Raw genomic sequence first — 16,098 nt, forward strand, 5'->3', positions numbered from 1 at the left:
GACGGTAGCCATTATCACGAGAGAAAGTGTGTTTATAATTGAAATATGAGGATGCAGCCTTCCCATGTTTTCTTGTCAAAATATGTTTCCCATCCATGGCGACAATGCATTACGGGAATTGCCATCATTGTTTTAAACCAGCTGCAATTAGTTCTCACTGTTCTCTTGTGGGTTCGAAAAAAAATGGTTGCATTACTTTCCATACAGCTTGAGAATTTTCTAGCACGATGTTAGAGACCGCTCGTTCCCCCATTCTGTAGCTGTTTGCAATAGTTCTCTATGTGTTTCCTGTCGCCAAATACTTAAAACGTGCAAGAAAATTTTAACAGAATGGAATTATTGTTTTGTAGCTGTATCTGTTCATGTATGTACTTAAAAAGTAAATGCCCTTTCTAAACCACCGTTGCAGATGCTGTGTGAGGAGAACTGAGAATTCGCTGAGAGATGTTCTCAGCAAGACGGCAAAAAACATGAAAAGTGCAGCACCGGCTGAATCTGTTCAACATTGGAAATTTCAAAAGTAAATGTGATTTCTACAGCCATATATGTCCAATAAAACACGAGAAGGGAACCCAAACGAATACATTGACGATAATGAAACTTCATGGCAAAATTGTGACGTCGACAGTCCAACTGATGTAGTCGAAGAGCGTGAGTAATCACTGAACGTGCAGCAGGGAATCAGAAGTTCTCGCGACGAAGCTCAATCATAGATGCGTGGTGAAATTCCACCTTCGACACAAGCTCCGACATCTGCTACAAGGGGGAGAAAGTCACTTTAACTAGCTTACTTAAACCAAGCATAGAAAAACATGAAGAACGAGGAAGATGGAGATCGGAGGAAAGGAAAAGTTTGTTGGTGCAAACGAGTGCTCCTCTCTACCACTTCTTCAGGTCTATGTACGAGGTGACCAAAAATATGCCTCCGTCATCTCAGTTTGTCGTCAGAAACAGCATTTTCCGTGTGGTTACAGAAAGGGAGGCCGCGTTGCTGATCATTCCCGCGAGAGCTCCACAGTATAACACAATTCAGCGGCCATCACATTACGAGTTGTCCCCGTACAGTAATCGAACACGCAGTCTATCCTACACCAGCCCATTCCTCACATTCTGAGAGTTCATTCCCGTACCCACAGGAGAAGTCTGAGTTCGACCAAAACAATTCAACTACGGCTTTAAATCGGCGTGATTTGCTCACATTTATTAATGATGTTCTTGGAAGCTTTCTTTTTGTAAGTAAAATTTCTCTATTTATATTTGACGTACAGAGTTTATGTGTTTGCCGTTTGAGCAATATTATGTTTGTTCAGTAATGATTTGTCTGTAAAAGCTACATTTTTACCATCCGACGATATCGAAGGTGCCTTGACCCCAGATCGCCATATGGGTTACTTAGAGTAATCGGCTACAGGTAATATAGCTTACCTTAAGAACACAGCTACAGTAGTTTGTCTTCGGTTGTGTTGCATCCCTCTCTGTTAATTTCATTCTTGATGAGATCACGCATTCCATGAAGAGAATTCCTCATACCTTACTCTTTCTTTCATGTGCGCACTTCTTCCTGCTTTTTGTTTCATCAGATATAGGGCTGCGTGTTGATAACCTAGTAAATTAACACTGTTGGCACTGGTTTCATATACAACATATTTAAACTCCCTTTTATAAAATATAAACAGGAGAATGTTATACAGAAAGCATAATGCCGATTTGTTTTACATATTATTACCCAACACACTGTCCGCTTCCGTAGAGTAACGGTTAGTGTTATTAGCTGCCGTCATCGGGAGCCCGGGTTCGATTCCTGGTACTGCCTGAAATTTAAAAATGGCAGGAGGGATGGTATGTGGTTGAAATGGTACATGCAGCTCACCTCCAATGGGGGTGTGCCTGAAAAGAGCTGCACCACCTCGGGATGAGGACACGAGTTTACTTTTTATCAAACACACTGATCTATACAAACAAAGGAATTTATTCGGTTTCTTTGCATTTTTCCTTTTTTAGATATTTTCTCGGTCTTCTATTCACTGCAACTCACCCTCTCGGATACTCTTATCACATTGCAACTTCAAATGGGGAACAGCTTTTGATTTCAGCTTTCTTACTAAAGTAACTCTGACTTTAAATCTCGTTGATAATATTCATCTCCGAAATGTACGCAACAAACGCTTGCATTACTTGTTGAAAACTAATCAAGACTTTTACAAGCATGGATCCACCGTTTATTTAGGCCACTGTCTTTAGGGAATGAATGTCACTGTATATTTCGTTCCATTGTGTGCCTGCCATGATTTGTGCCGACTACGCTGGCGTATCAGACCATAGTGAAAACTGTTACACTATTAGACCTACTGCTTTTCACACCGTATCACAGAAAATAAACACACGCTTCCTTTTACACCGCATATATACTTCTGTCGTGCATTATTAGCTCCTATCTTCTGGGTGCGCACCGATTGAGCGTGAGGGTCCCACGTGTCGTCACAGCTTCGCTTTGCTATTGCGCACCTCTAGCGACCGCATGTTTACGTGCCTGACGTCGCCTGTGTGTCTATAGGTAAGAGAGCCTTACTGGCGATGATATCTTATGTTGACAGGACGAACACCCAGTCTTCAAGCAGGAGGAATTGAACAATAGAAGTGAAAATCCCCTATACATTCGCGAATCGAACCGTGGAACCATGGACCTAGGGCCAGAGCATTGTAACCAGGTAGCCACGCAGCCGGACTTGTTGTGGTATGAATCTCTTTCAAAGGATTCATAGGTTTATATTAGAATATTTCCGAATTATCAGGGAAACAGTAATTGAAAATGTAATTTGCGGGAAATAAGAATTAATCAATAGTTTTTATACTGGCACATACTACAGAATAATATGTTAGATATAGACTGCAGCATCTTGCCTTCTAAATTATACTCAAAAACTATTGGATGTGACAAAATATATTTTTTAAGAAAATATCCGGAATTATTTGAGCACAAAAAATAAACAATGAATATTTTAAGTTTTCCTTTATGTTTGCTTTAAGTCGCACCGACACAGATAGGTCTTACTGCGACGATGGGATAGGAAATGGCTAAGATTGGGAAGAAAGTTACGGCGGCGCTAGTAAAGGTACACAGCCAAAGCATTAGTCTGGTGTGAAATTGGGAAAACACGGGAAACAAGCTGAAGGTAGTGGTGGTGATTATTGTTTTATGAGGAAGTAGAACTTGGCAACCGTCCTATATATAACACTAGGGAAGCCAGCTGGCGAATTAACGTAATAATGTCAATTGGTTGTAAATAATAAGTTAAGTTAATATGTGTACAATGAAGGCAAATCCCTACATCTGGACCATTAGGTTAGAGTCCCTTTGTCGTATTCCTTCAACTAACGATTAGCATATCTTGGTTAGGAACCCGGGGAGAGTTTGTAGTTTCCCGGGTTGGTCTCATCTCAATCAAAGTGGAGGCGATAACATGGTCCATGTGATCGCGCCTACTTAGCCAACAGGTATTTGGTCCATGATCAAATATGGTCATGGTGTTAACGAAGGTAAATCTGATACCTTCAGATATCAACGGTTCCACCACCCAAATGGAAGGGTGGTCAAAAGTGATAAATATTATGTAATCATTTTTCAGGAATAATTTGCCAAATTACCGGCAAATCAAGGGTCAACAGATTTTGATTGTGTGTAAAATTGCATTTGTTTACTTGAATAAAATGCTCCTTTAGCATTTGCAAGGAAACAGTTCCAGGTTCTTGTTCTTGTAGAATAGTAAAACCCTTGGTGACCGTTTAAATATCCGTCCCCGTTCCTAGGACGGAGCCTTCATAATTTCCCTTTGATCTGAATATAAATAATTTGTGTGTTTTATGATGAGCCTTAAAGTTAAAGATTAGAGTGTCCCGTTCAACCCTGTAGTACTGATTGGATGGCGCCCTTACATTTAGTTTGAGATCTTATAACTCAAAATATTTTTTTTATTGTTTATGAGTTGCGATAGATTCGGACCGTAACACTCCCTGAGATAAATGCTGGTTGGGACTCAGGCTTTGAGCGGGTACATCAAAATTACGTGTTTCTTTATTTTTAAAGGAGATTCTAAATACTAATTTTTACAACTCTAAACTTTAAAAGTTTTGAGATACAGATACACTCATTTTCAAAATTCACCCCCTTTCACCCCCCGTTAATTGGATTTTCCAAAAACAAAAGAATACGTGTTTCTTTATTTTTAAAGGAGATCCCAAACACTAATTTTCAGGTCTGTAATATTTTCAGTTTCTGAGATATAAGTATCGTCATTAAAGGCATTCAACCCGTTTTTCACCCCTTTTCACCCCTCCTATTGGGATTTTCCGAAAACAAAAAAATAAGTGTTTCTTTATTTATAATGAAAATTCTAAATACCAATTTTTACATCTGTAAACTTTAAAAGTTTTGAGATATTGATACACTCATTTTAATAATTCATCCCCCTTTTCCCCCTCTCATTAATTGGATTTTCCAAAAACAAAAAAATACGTGTTTCTTTATTTTTGAAAGAGATCAAGTGTGCCAATTTTCAGGTCTGTAATATCTTCAGTTTCTGAGATATAAGTACCGGTATCCTGATTAAAGGCATTCAACCCCTTTTTCACCGTTTTTCGCCCCTCTTATTGGGATTTTCTGAAAACAAAAAAATACGTGTTCCCTTATTTTTAAAGAAGATCCTAAATACCAATTTTTACATCTGTAAGCTTATAATGTTTTGAGATACAGATACACTCATTTTAAAATTTCAACCCCCTTTTCACCCCCTTAGCGACGGTATATCCAAAAATCCTCTCTTAGCGAGCACCTACATCTTAATATGAATGTATCCCCAAAATTTCATTTCTTTATGTCCAGCAGTTTTGGCTCGGCGATGATGAATCAGTCAGTCAGTCAGTCAGTCAGGACAAGCTACTTTATATATATATAGACTAGCAAGATACCCGTGCTTCGCTACGGTATTATACTGAAATTTATAATTGAATGCTTATTGTTTTAAATATATAATCCGCCGAAATTCGCAATCTGACTCGTTTTCTGCGAGAATCCACCAAAATTCCCGATCTGACTCGTTTTCTATTAGATTACGGCACTTTTCCTCCCATTTTGCAATCTTCCTTTCCAGGAATCGATTTCGTACTTCCCGGGCTAGGCTCAGGTATTCCTCCCGGTCAGTTGGGTCCGTAAATCTTTGCCATCTTTTCCTATAATCATTTTAATATGTATAAAATCCTTCAGAAGATCCGGCGTGGTGTCATATTGGGTGCTTTGGCGGCACTGAACCCGCGGCCGGACTGCATTCTTAGTCATTACCCGTCCAGGAGCCGTTTCCAGCGCGGTCCGCACATTTGACGACGGTCCGGAACATTATTATTATTATTATTATTATTATTATTATTACAGTAGAGTCTCGCTCAACCGACCTTCGCTTATCCGACACTCCGTGTTATCCGACACTGTTAGTCTTAATTTTAACTTTAGGTGGATGCAATTCTGTGACACGGGGTGTGGAGGGTGCGACTGTGGGACAAGCCCTGGCAGTCATGCGGTAGGATTGTTCAATGTAGTATTGGTTGAGTGCGGATGTTATATTTTTCAAATCCTCTGTGAGTATGGCGAGTAAACGTAAGAAAGTGATTGTTTCTGTGGAAGACAAGTAGAGTGGGTTAAAGAGACTGGACAAAGGGGAAACGCTTCAAAAAATGGCTTCAGATTATGGTGTTGGACGTGTTAAAGTGGGAGACTGGAAACATACGAGGGAATAAATTGAAAAGTGGTGCTCTACCGGAGCAACAAGTGATGCACTGAAAATTAGAAAAAAACAATGAAAAATGTGAGTACGAAAAAGTAAGTGAAGCACTATTTCTTTGGTTCACTAAAAACCAGGAAAAGGGCTTGTCAATATCTGGCCCCATTCTGCAAGAAATGGCGGTGTATATCCAGAAGGAGTTTAATAAGGGACCCTAATTTTACTGCCAGTGCTGGGTGGTTTGGTCGGTGAAAAATACGGTACGGCATTGGGAAGCTTAATATCTGTGGAGAAAAACTGTCAGCTAAATCCGATGAGGTTGTGAACTTTAAAAGACAATTTCAAGAAATAATTCTTGGTGAAGGATTATCCGGTGATCAGATTTTTAATTGTGATGAGACTGGGCTGAATTTCAAGATGCTGACATCAAAACTCTTGCAGCCCAAGCCAAGACGTCTGCACATGTCTACAGGCGTAGTGAGAAAAAAAGTACTGCATCTACTGTACAATTGAATTAATAAGTCAATAAATAGAGTCCCGTAAAACATAGTACATAATACAGTATAGCCTTCCTGTTTGTTTTAGTTCATTTTCAAAGTTATTCCGTATTATCCGACATTTTCGGTGATCCGACGTACTCCAGGTCCCGTTTAAGTCGGATAATCGAGACTCTACTGTATTATTACTATTATGTGTTGCTGGAATGGCTGATGACAGGGAAAACCGGAGTATCCGGAGAAAAACCTGTCCCGCCTCCGTTTTTTCCAGCACGAATGTCACATGGAGTGACCGGGATTTGAACCACGGAACCCAGCTGTGAGAGGCCGGCGCGCTGCCGCCTGAGCAACGGAGGATACTTATAAGTACATTAAGAACAGTAAAATCAATAGGTCTCACCTCCTTCTACACCCCACCGCCGTTAAGTTTATTTACCGCCACCCCCCCCCCCAAAAGAAAATTAAAAGAAGGCTTGTTTCTTTATGTTTAAAGGTGATTCCAAACACCAATGTTCACGTCTATTGCCTTCAGTTTTGAGATATAAGTATCCCCATAAAAATAATTTACTTTTTTCACTTCATTTCACACTACTCCCCCCCCCCCAAGTGAATTTTCCCGCAAAAAATACTTGTCTCTTTAATAGTAAAAGATCTTCTAAATACCAATTATCACGACTCTAACTTCTTCAGTTTTTGACTTATGTGTCCTCATGAAAGGAATTCAACTCCTTTACACTCCCACCCTCCAAGATGGTTTCCCCACCAAAACGCGTTTTTCTTTGTTTTTAAAGGAGATCGAAATACGAATTTTCACATCTGTAACAACTTTAGTTTTTATTAGATGTATGCATTCTCATACAATTAAGTCAATTAAATTTTCAATTCTTTCACCCCCCCCCCCCTTCATTGGATTTTCCGAGAATACGTCTTTCTTTACTTTGAAAGCAGATTGCAAATATCAAATTTCACGTCTGTAATATCTTCATTTTTGAGATATCAGTAGAATAATTAAAAGAATTCAACACCATTTTCAGTCACTTTTACCCACCCCCCACCACCCAAGTGGTATTTCCGAAAACTAAAAATACACGATTCGTTATGTTTAATAGAGATAAAAAATACCATTTTTCACTTCTGTAACATGTTAAGTTTTTTTTAGATATACTGTAAAAATTCTCATTTTAAAATTTCACCCCTTTTGAGTTCCCCTTAAGTGGAGTTTCCAAAAACAAATCACCTATGTTTCCTTACATTTACAGGAGATTCCAAACATCCACTTTTTACGTCTGTAACATTTTACGTTTCCAAGATATTCTGTAGATATAGTCTTTCAAAAAATTCACCCCAACTTGTCACTCCTGTTTAACAGCCATTAATTGGATTTTCCAAAAACTAAAAAATACGTGTTTTCTTTATTTTTAAAGGAGGTCCCATATACAAATTTTCAGTTCTGTAATATCTTCAGGTTCTGAAATATAAGTATCCTCATTAAAGGCATTCAACCCATTTTTTACCCTTTTACACCCCTCCTATTAGGATTTACAGGAAACAAAAAAATACGTGTTCCTTTATTTTTAGAGGAGATTCTAACTACCAATTTTTACATCTGTAAATTTCAAAGTTTTAAGATGTAGACACACTCATTTTAAAAAATTCACCCCCCTTTTTACCCCCCAATATTTGGATTTTACAAAAACGAAAAAATACGTGTTTCTTTACTTTTAAAGTAGATACAAAATACCAATTTTCAGGTCTGTAATATCTTCAGGTTCTGAAATATAAGTAGCCTCATTAAAGCCATTCAACCCATTATTCACCCTTTTACACCCTTCCTATTGGGATTTTCCGAAAACAAAAGAATACGTGTTTCTTTATTTTTAAAGGAGATTCTAAATACCAATTTTTACATCCATACATTTTAAAAGTTTTGAGATATAGATACACTCATTTTAAAAAAATCACCCCCTTTTCACCCCCCATTAATTGGATTTTCCAAAAACAAAAAAATACGTGTTTCTTTATTTTTAAAAGAGATCAAAAGTACCAATTTTCAGGTCTGTAATATCTTCAGTTTCTGAGATATAAGTACCGGTATCCTGATTAAAGGCATTCAACCCCTTTTTCACCCTTTTTCACCCCTCCTATTGGGATTGTCTGAAAACAAAAAAATACGTGTTTCCTTATTTTTAAAGAAGATTCTAAATACCAATTTTCACATCTGTAAACTTTTAAAGTTTTGAGATATAGACACACTCGTTTTAAAATTTCACCCCCCTTTTCACCCCCTTAGCGACGGAATATCCAAAAATCCTCTCTTAGCGAGCACCTACATCTTAATATGAATATATCCCCAAAATTTCATTTCGTTATGTCCGGTAGTTTTGGCTCGGCGATGATGAATCAGTCAGTCAGTCAGTCAGTCAGTCAGGACAAGCTACTTTATATATATAGATTAATCAGAGAGGAAAGTGGAAGGGGTCAGACATTTCTAAAAATGAAGGCATCGGCCAAAGGAAGACTAGGGCCACGAAGGGCTCAAAATGAAAGACTCCCTAGCCCTCGCAAAGGTAATACCATGGGGGTAGCAAAAGAACCAGAGTTGACCAAGGGAGGTCGGTTAGGAAACATGAAAATGAGGAGCCTGGCACAAGTAATGCCAGACTCAGCTATGGGAACAGTGGTCGCCAACCCACGCTCCCAAGTTAACAGCTGAGGGTCCCCCTTTCAGTGGCCTCTTACGCCAGGTAGGGTGTACCGTGGATGTTACTGTGCAGCTACCACTCACAGGGGGACTTTCTAGACGGCTGTTGACAATGGGGTTCGAACTCACAATCTCCCGAATGCAACCTGACAGCTACGTGACATAACGAAAATTCGCTCGAATTTTCCTTTCTAAAAAACACATTCTTAAACAGAACCTACCTTCTGAAGGAGCTACGCTTTTGGTTATGAATTATTCAGAGCATCTGTTTATTGAGTAATGATAATCAACTCAATCACCAACCTTCGGAGGGAAATGGCCTCCTAAGAATAAAGTTCCATTCATGCGAGAAAGGAAATAATTCTGCAGTGCAGGAGATGGTGACGTAACGGGGATCATGTACGAAGCGTGTTCACACATCTGCGTTATAATAACCTGGAGGAACATTCATTAATTTTCTTGTTGTTTGTATGTCTCTGCCAGGCAGATTAGAAGGTCGAGCGTGGAACGTAATCAATTTTATGGAGGGAAAAACAATCACAGAGGTGCAGGCAGTTTTAATGGCCAGCACGAGATCTGGTGAGTGATTGATGAACCTTGCTACCGAGCCTTTCATCATTCTACTCCATGTTCCGTGTCTTTGTCGCCACCAGGCACGAGTCCTTCGCGGAATCTACTGTTTTGTAGTCAGGCGTACTCTTATAACTGATGTCGATAAAAATCTATATCGGAAAAAATATTTAATTAATGCATTAATTTATATGTTTAAAATACAGAAATAAATGAACTGGATTAAAGCCACTATATACCCAAAGCCGAGATTTCAGCCAAATTGAACTGCTCTTCATCATAGCATATGAAGTTCTGCCTCCGACAGTGCGCAAATATGTATATAGTGGCTTTAATCCAGTTCATTTATTTATTTATGTTAATACAATAAGCCACGAAAACCTACGTACATTCATTATTCATATGTTTATTTACTGCATTCAGCGTATGATGCCATACAACATAAAAACATAACAAGAAAATTATACTCACCCGTAAGTACTTCATCAGAAATTATATGCCTCATACAATTGAACGATTAGATTTATACATCTAAACTTTTGATCCAATCCATCGCTTCAGTAGTAATTGAGTTCAGGTCGTCCAGACTCCCAGGGAAGGAACGGAGGAGATAATCCAACGCTATGTGTTCCATTGTTTGTGGACAGTTTATCTGTCCCACCGACTTATGAAGAACAGAAGCGGTTCTTCCCAAGCTGCATCTAATACGGTTGAGCCTACTCCAGACTCACCTACACAGACTGAAAACACTATGTTTTACACTCGAGTTCTCAACTTTCAGAATGCCTGGTGGTAGGGATGATGTCGACTCATTCAGTCATTTGTCTACGGGATTGAAGAGGTTGTTTATCAGTTTCAATGCAGTTTCACGTGCCGCTTTGCGGAACTTAAGTCTACACTCATATCTTCATATACTGGGAGTGCTCTTTTCTCGAGCATTCGTATTGGTATGTTCCGAGCTGTCAGCGGAGAGATGACATTAGTAGACGAATAAGTTTGAGTGGCGTTTATAAAAGTAGGAAAGATCACAATATGAAGATAAAGTTGGAATTCAAGAGGACAAACTGGGGCAAATATTCATTTATAGGAAGGGGAGTTAGGGATTGGAATAACTTACCAAGGGAGATGTTCAATAAATTTCCAATTTCTTTGAAATCATTTAGGAAAAGGCTAGGAAAGCAACAGATAGGGAATCTGCCACCTGGGCGACTGCCCTAAATGCAGATAAGTATTAATTGATTGATTGATAATTGATTGGAAGCCACTTGATTGGAGTAGGAAGCAAAGTGCCAGTTATAATTGGCATGCTGTGGCGAAGCTGAACATCCACAAGATGAGTGCGGGGGCTGGTAAGTCATTCAATTGAACCTAAGACAACCATTTATGAAAATATCACGTAATGTATGTCATTACAGGAAATCTGGTATTCAAAACGGCGCCTGTATAATGTACACAGAATGCCCATTTTCCTCATAACATTTATGAATAACAACATTGTATAACGAAATCTATGTATTATTGTATCTACCAGCCCTAGAAGTTTAAGTGCATTATTTGAAGTATTGATATTTTTACAGAGTTGTTTTGAAGCAGAAAGGTTTCATTCAAATTTCTACTAAAATTTTTTTTAATTTTTGAATTAAGCTTGTTCCATTCAGTTTCATAATAAAGGACTTTTTGAAGTATAGAATATCCTGAGATGGATTTCTTTATGTTTCTCGCGTATTAGAACGAACATGGAGCGACAACTGACATTCTGGCGATAACTTGTTTTCACAGAGCCATCTATTGGACTAACATAGAAAGATCTGCATAGATAACATACGCAGAGACCTCTATCGGTCTGGCATAGAAAGGTCAGCGGAGACAATTTTCATATACTTAAAAAAAAACCATAGCACTACAGCCCTTGAAGGGCCTTGGCCTATCAAGCGACCGCTGCTCAGCCCGAAGGCCTGCAGATTACGAGGTGTCGTGTGGTCAGAACGACGAATCCTCTCGGCCGTTATTCTTGGCTTTCTAGACCGTCAGACAGCTCCTCAATTCTAATCACCTAGGCTGAGTGATCTCGAACCAGCCCTCAGGTCCAGGTAAAAATCCCTGACCTGGCCGAGAATCGAACCCGTGGCCCCCGGGTAAGAGGCAGGCACGCTACCCCTACACCATGAGGCCGGCTAATATACCTAAACATCGCATTATTCGAATACACTAGCCTACTGCATGCAAATAAAGGACTTAAGGAGAAAACAATATTTTTCTAGTAATCCATACATGGAGATCTTTTATGATGTACCACATATATGTCTTAGTATTGCGGATTTCACACACTATTGTGTTACGCATTCAAATTATATAGTTAAAGTAAATTTTTTGTTTGTGCATTGCTCAGAATTATTTAAATAGAATAGTGTTTATAAATCTGGCGTGTCCACAATACCTAACAAGAGAATGCAGCCTTTAATTTTCCGTTTTCTCTGTCTGCCTCTCTCTGTCTATATGTATGCACGCGCATCATGAGAAAATAGCAGAAGAGAATTTAATGAAAATTGTTATGTAAAGCCGGGAACTGAGGCTGTAAATCATTTTATTCACGCTGAAGGAGTAGGTAGTTTAGGGGAAAACCTAAAATTTAATTCTGAAATATTTATGTTATTAGTGGTGTAAGTTTCCTAACTGTCTGACTAGCTTTTGAAACATATAAACTGCATTTAACTTGTAAAATCTGAATGTCTGCATTTAAAATGCAAAATCTGAAAATTAACATTCATTAAATAAAATACACACTTGTTGGACCTTGTACTCACACTTACTAGTTACCTGCTTACTTACACATACGTTATTTGAAGGGCGCCAGCTGTCACTCAGTACAGCAATAATAGAATGAGACTCTTGACCATCTCTAGGGTGTGGGGTAATAAGCTTACTGTTGACAACATACCTTATAAGTTCTGGGGAAAGGAGATTGGCGTTCGGTTTCCCCATTAATTTTGAGGTTAAGATATTTTACTTTCAATGAAATGAAACTATGAATTCGTTTGACAGAACAATATATATTCTTTAAATAATATATCAAAAAAATAGTGTCTTGTTGCGATAAAACAGATGAGAATATGAAATTATGACATTGCAACTGAAAGAAACTAGGCATGAATTTGAATTCTTCTTGACCGGACATTTAACAATTTATACGAAATATTTCCCTCACTGATTCACTTGACTGTACCTTCAACACTTTTACTGTAATTACGACGTATTCCTTTGCTCTGGTGTTTACTGTAGATGTGTCACGCCTAACGTGGTGATACATCCTTGCGACTGCTTCTTCTCCATATCATCTGACTTCTTTGTAAGTCAATATGGTATGACCTCTTGGCAGGTCCAGGGTTGCCCTCTCTGACTTCTTGGTAAGCCTTGCGTCCGCGTCTTCCACTAAGTGACGGACCAACCATTTGGTCTCACTCTCTCAATGACCAATAATGGCTCACTGAGTCTTCACCATCTCTCGTTCACACTGGTTGACGGACCAACTAAGGCCTCTTGATCTAGTAGACTACTTCACTGTACTGCATCCGTATAAGTAATGACTGACGCTACAATGTGCATCCACCTTATATAGACGTTGGTTGACACAGCTACGTAATCTCCAGAAATAACAATGACATACTCCCACCTACGCGACAAATATTACATACAGTGGTGAAATAGCCCCGCGGCGACTAACTCTGAGCGCATATTCTAAATAAATACAATGACGTAGCCATGGAGTGGCGATGACTTGGCAGAATCGCCAACAATATTGCACAATACCCAACGTCACACTCAATCTCTGATATATACAACAATTCTCACTGTACAGGTATTGAGTGTTATACTACACATACGTATATATGTATACATCTAAGTGCAATCTTGCAAGCAGCAGGCAATTGCAAAATTGAATAAAACGGATAATTACAATAATAGTACAATATCACAGATAACATAATAATAATACTGACATAATAATAATAATAATAATAATAATAATAATAATAATAATAATAATAATAATAATAATAATAATAATAATAATAATAATAATAATAATAATACAGATAAAATCATACAATAATAAAAATACAGATATCATCTTGTAACGGGATTTGAACCGTTACAATTCGCCTCCCTCATAAATAAATCGAAGAACAAAGAATCGATTGATTTATGAACAACATAATATATATATATATATATATATATATATATATATATATATATATATAACACTGACACATGCAAACACTTTAAATGAGTATACAACAATAATTTTCTTTTTCAGCATCCATACATTTTATAATACATCACATATGAGAATTTTTCTCGCACATTGCCATCGTAGATAACTGTTCAGTGTCCCATTCTCTTTTTCTCTCATACAAATCACAAGAGTACAGCACTCAATTTAACACATACAAATAATTTTAAATGATTACACTACATTCTTCTTTTTTTTAACATATCAAAACATTTTGTGAAATATCACTTATATGAGAACTTTTCTCGCATATTGTTATCGTAGATAACTGTCCAATGTCCTGTTCTCCGCCTTTTTGTCACACAGTACATGACAATGTAGCACTTATTCTTCCAATACACCAATACGACACTTGGTTCACACGCAAATTCACATATGTTAGTTTTATTTTGCCAGTTTCTCACAAAATTAATCATCTTATTATTATCTCAACAAATCTCACGTGAAGTACTTCTTTAAATTCTAAATGTTGTAAGTACCGACAATATCCTCTTCCTGATCTTTAAGGAATATGCACACTTCCGATACGGTTCACAATAGTGAAATACCCCTGATAAAAAATATAACTTCAACATATTTCCCGCCTCTGCAGATGATGAAATGGAACTCTGAGTAGCACTCTGTCACTCAAACGAATCAATTTTGCCCTTATTAACTTACAAATCTCAAGAAATCACATCCTCCTTGGCAACAATAATTAAAAGAATCAATACTATGGCTGCAAGATGGTTCAATTATTCCGTAATCCAGCATAATATTTATCTGTTCTTCGACAGCACTAGCATATTTGAGTGGAATAGGGTACTTAGGTCCCACAAATGATGAATGGTCATGTACAACAAACTTGTGTTCATATACATGTGTTCTTCCTGGCTTATCACTAAATACATCTCGATGCTCACCTAACATCGAACACAACTGCTCCTCCTGTAATTCACTCAAATTATTTCTCGCCACTGTCTCATACAGACTATCCCTTGGATCCTGTCGTATAGACAAGTGACACACGTCAAAACATCTCCTCTCACTAGGAACACCTTCACTCACCTCCCTAATACCTTTACCCGAACACACGTTATCAACACTTACCTCAGACCCTTCATAATTCACACATACTTGTTTGCTAGTTTTCCCCCAGGACAAACACACACTACCCGAATCAAAGTCTAATCTAGCTCCATGATTTGTAAGCCCGTCAGCTCCTAAAATAACTGAATACACCAGATTTGGCACAACAAGGCATGGTTGAAAGTTACATTCATTTTCAATCGTAATAGGTACCGCTATCATTTTATTTACTCTCTGTGACTTGCTACCCACCGCTGTTATAATGCAGGTTTGCCTCACAGGAATCTCTGTTATATTCTGACTTTCTTTCAGAATTTCCTCGTAAAGCTTGGAGCTAATACATGACCTTTCACTACCAGAGTCTAATAATACCTTCACTTTTCTTCTCCATATAATAATTTCTATCGTCGGAGTCACTACCTCACTACTTATATCCTCAGTATTATAACTACTTACATCACTTAATAGATCACTCCTTATATGTAGATTAATACTACTATTTCTTACTTTATTATCTATGACTACGTCATCACTTCATTATCTACGACTACGTCATTACTTAAATATCTCACTTAACATTACTTAGGTCACAATCACACTATACTCTTAAATCTACTTTCATTACATAACTACTTATAATAAATACCAGTTCATCTTCTACCTTCGGACTGTTCACTTAACTTACCCGATTCCCTGTGAATCTGAAATACTCTGGCTCGATAACGACACCTTGATAACCTTCATATTCGGCTTATCATAATTCCTCTGATAACTCAAACCCGTACGCCTCCCATCTCCCGATTCTCTCTGATTACTCTTCTGACCTTTTCTCTCATAACTCAAATACATACGCCTCCCATCTTCCGATTCTCTCTGATTACTCCTCTGATACTCCCTCTCACAACTCAAATTCATACGCCTCCCATCTTCCGATTCTCTCTCGGTACTCTTCTGACCACTATCACCATCAGCACAACTATTAATCCTCTGCGGATCATAATCACCCCCTCTCCTCTGATACACGGCTAACATTTTCCCCCTTCTCTCTACAATACCACTTTCCCCAGACATCATGTGCTCTCTCTCTCTCTCGCGCCCTTGCACACATTCTTTCCAAAGCCTATCAATGAATTTGCCTTTAATCTCTCCTAAATTAGACAAATTATTCCAGTACACTCGAAACCATATTCTACTTTC

General features: G+C 38.1%; 1 pseudogene; it reads left to right on the forward strand.

Annotated features, from left to right (window-relative positions):
- The first annotated feature begins 383 nt into the window (after positions 1 to 383).
- Positions 384 to 1,114, forward strand: LOC137500515 (uncharacterized; annotated as a pseudogene).
- The last annotated feature ends 14,984 nt before the right edge of the window (positions 1,115 to 16,098 follow it).

This window comes from Anabrus simplex, chromosome 4, assembly GCF_040414725.1.
Source record: "Anabrus simplex isolate iqAnaSimp1 chromosome 4, ASM4041472v1, whole genome shotgun sequence".
Classification (NCBI taxonomy): domain Eukaryota; kingdom Metazoa; phylum Arthropoda; class Insecta; order Orthoptera; family Tettigoniidae; genus Anabrus; species Anabrus simplex.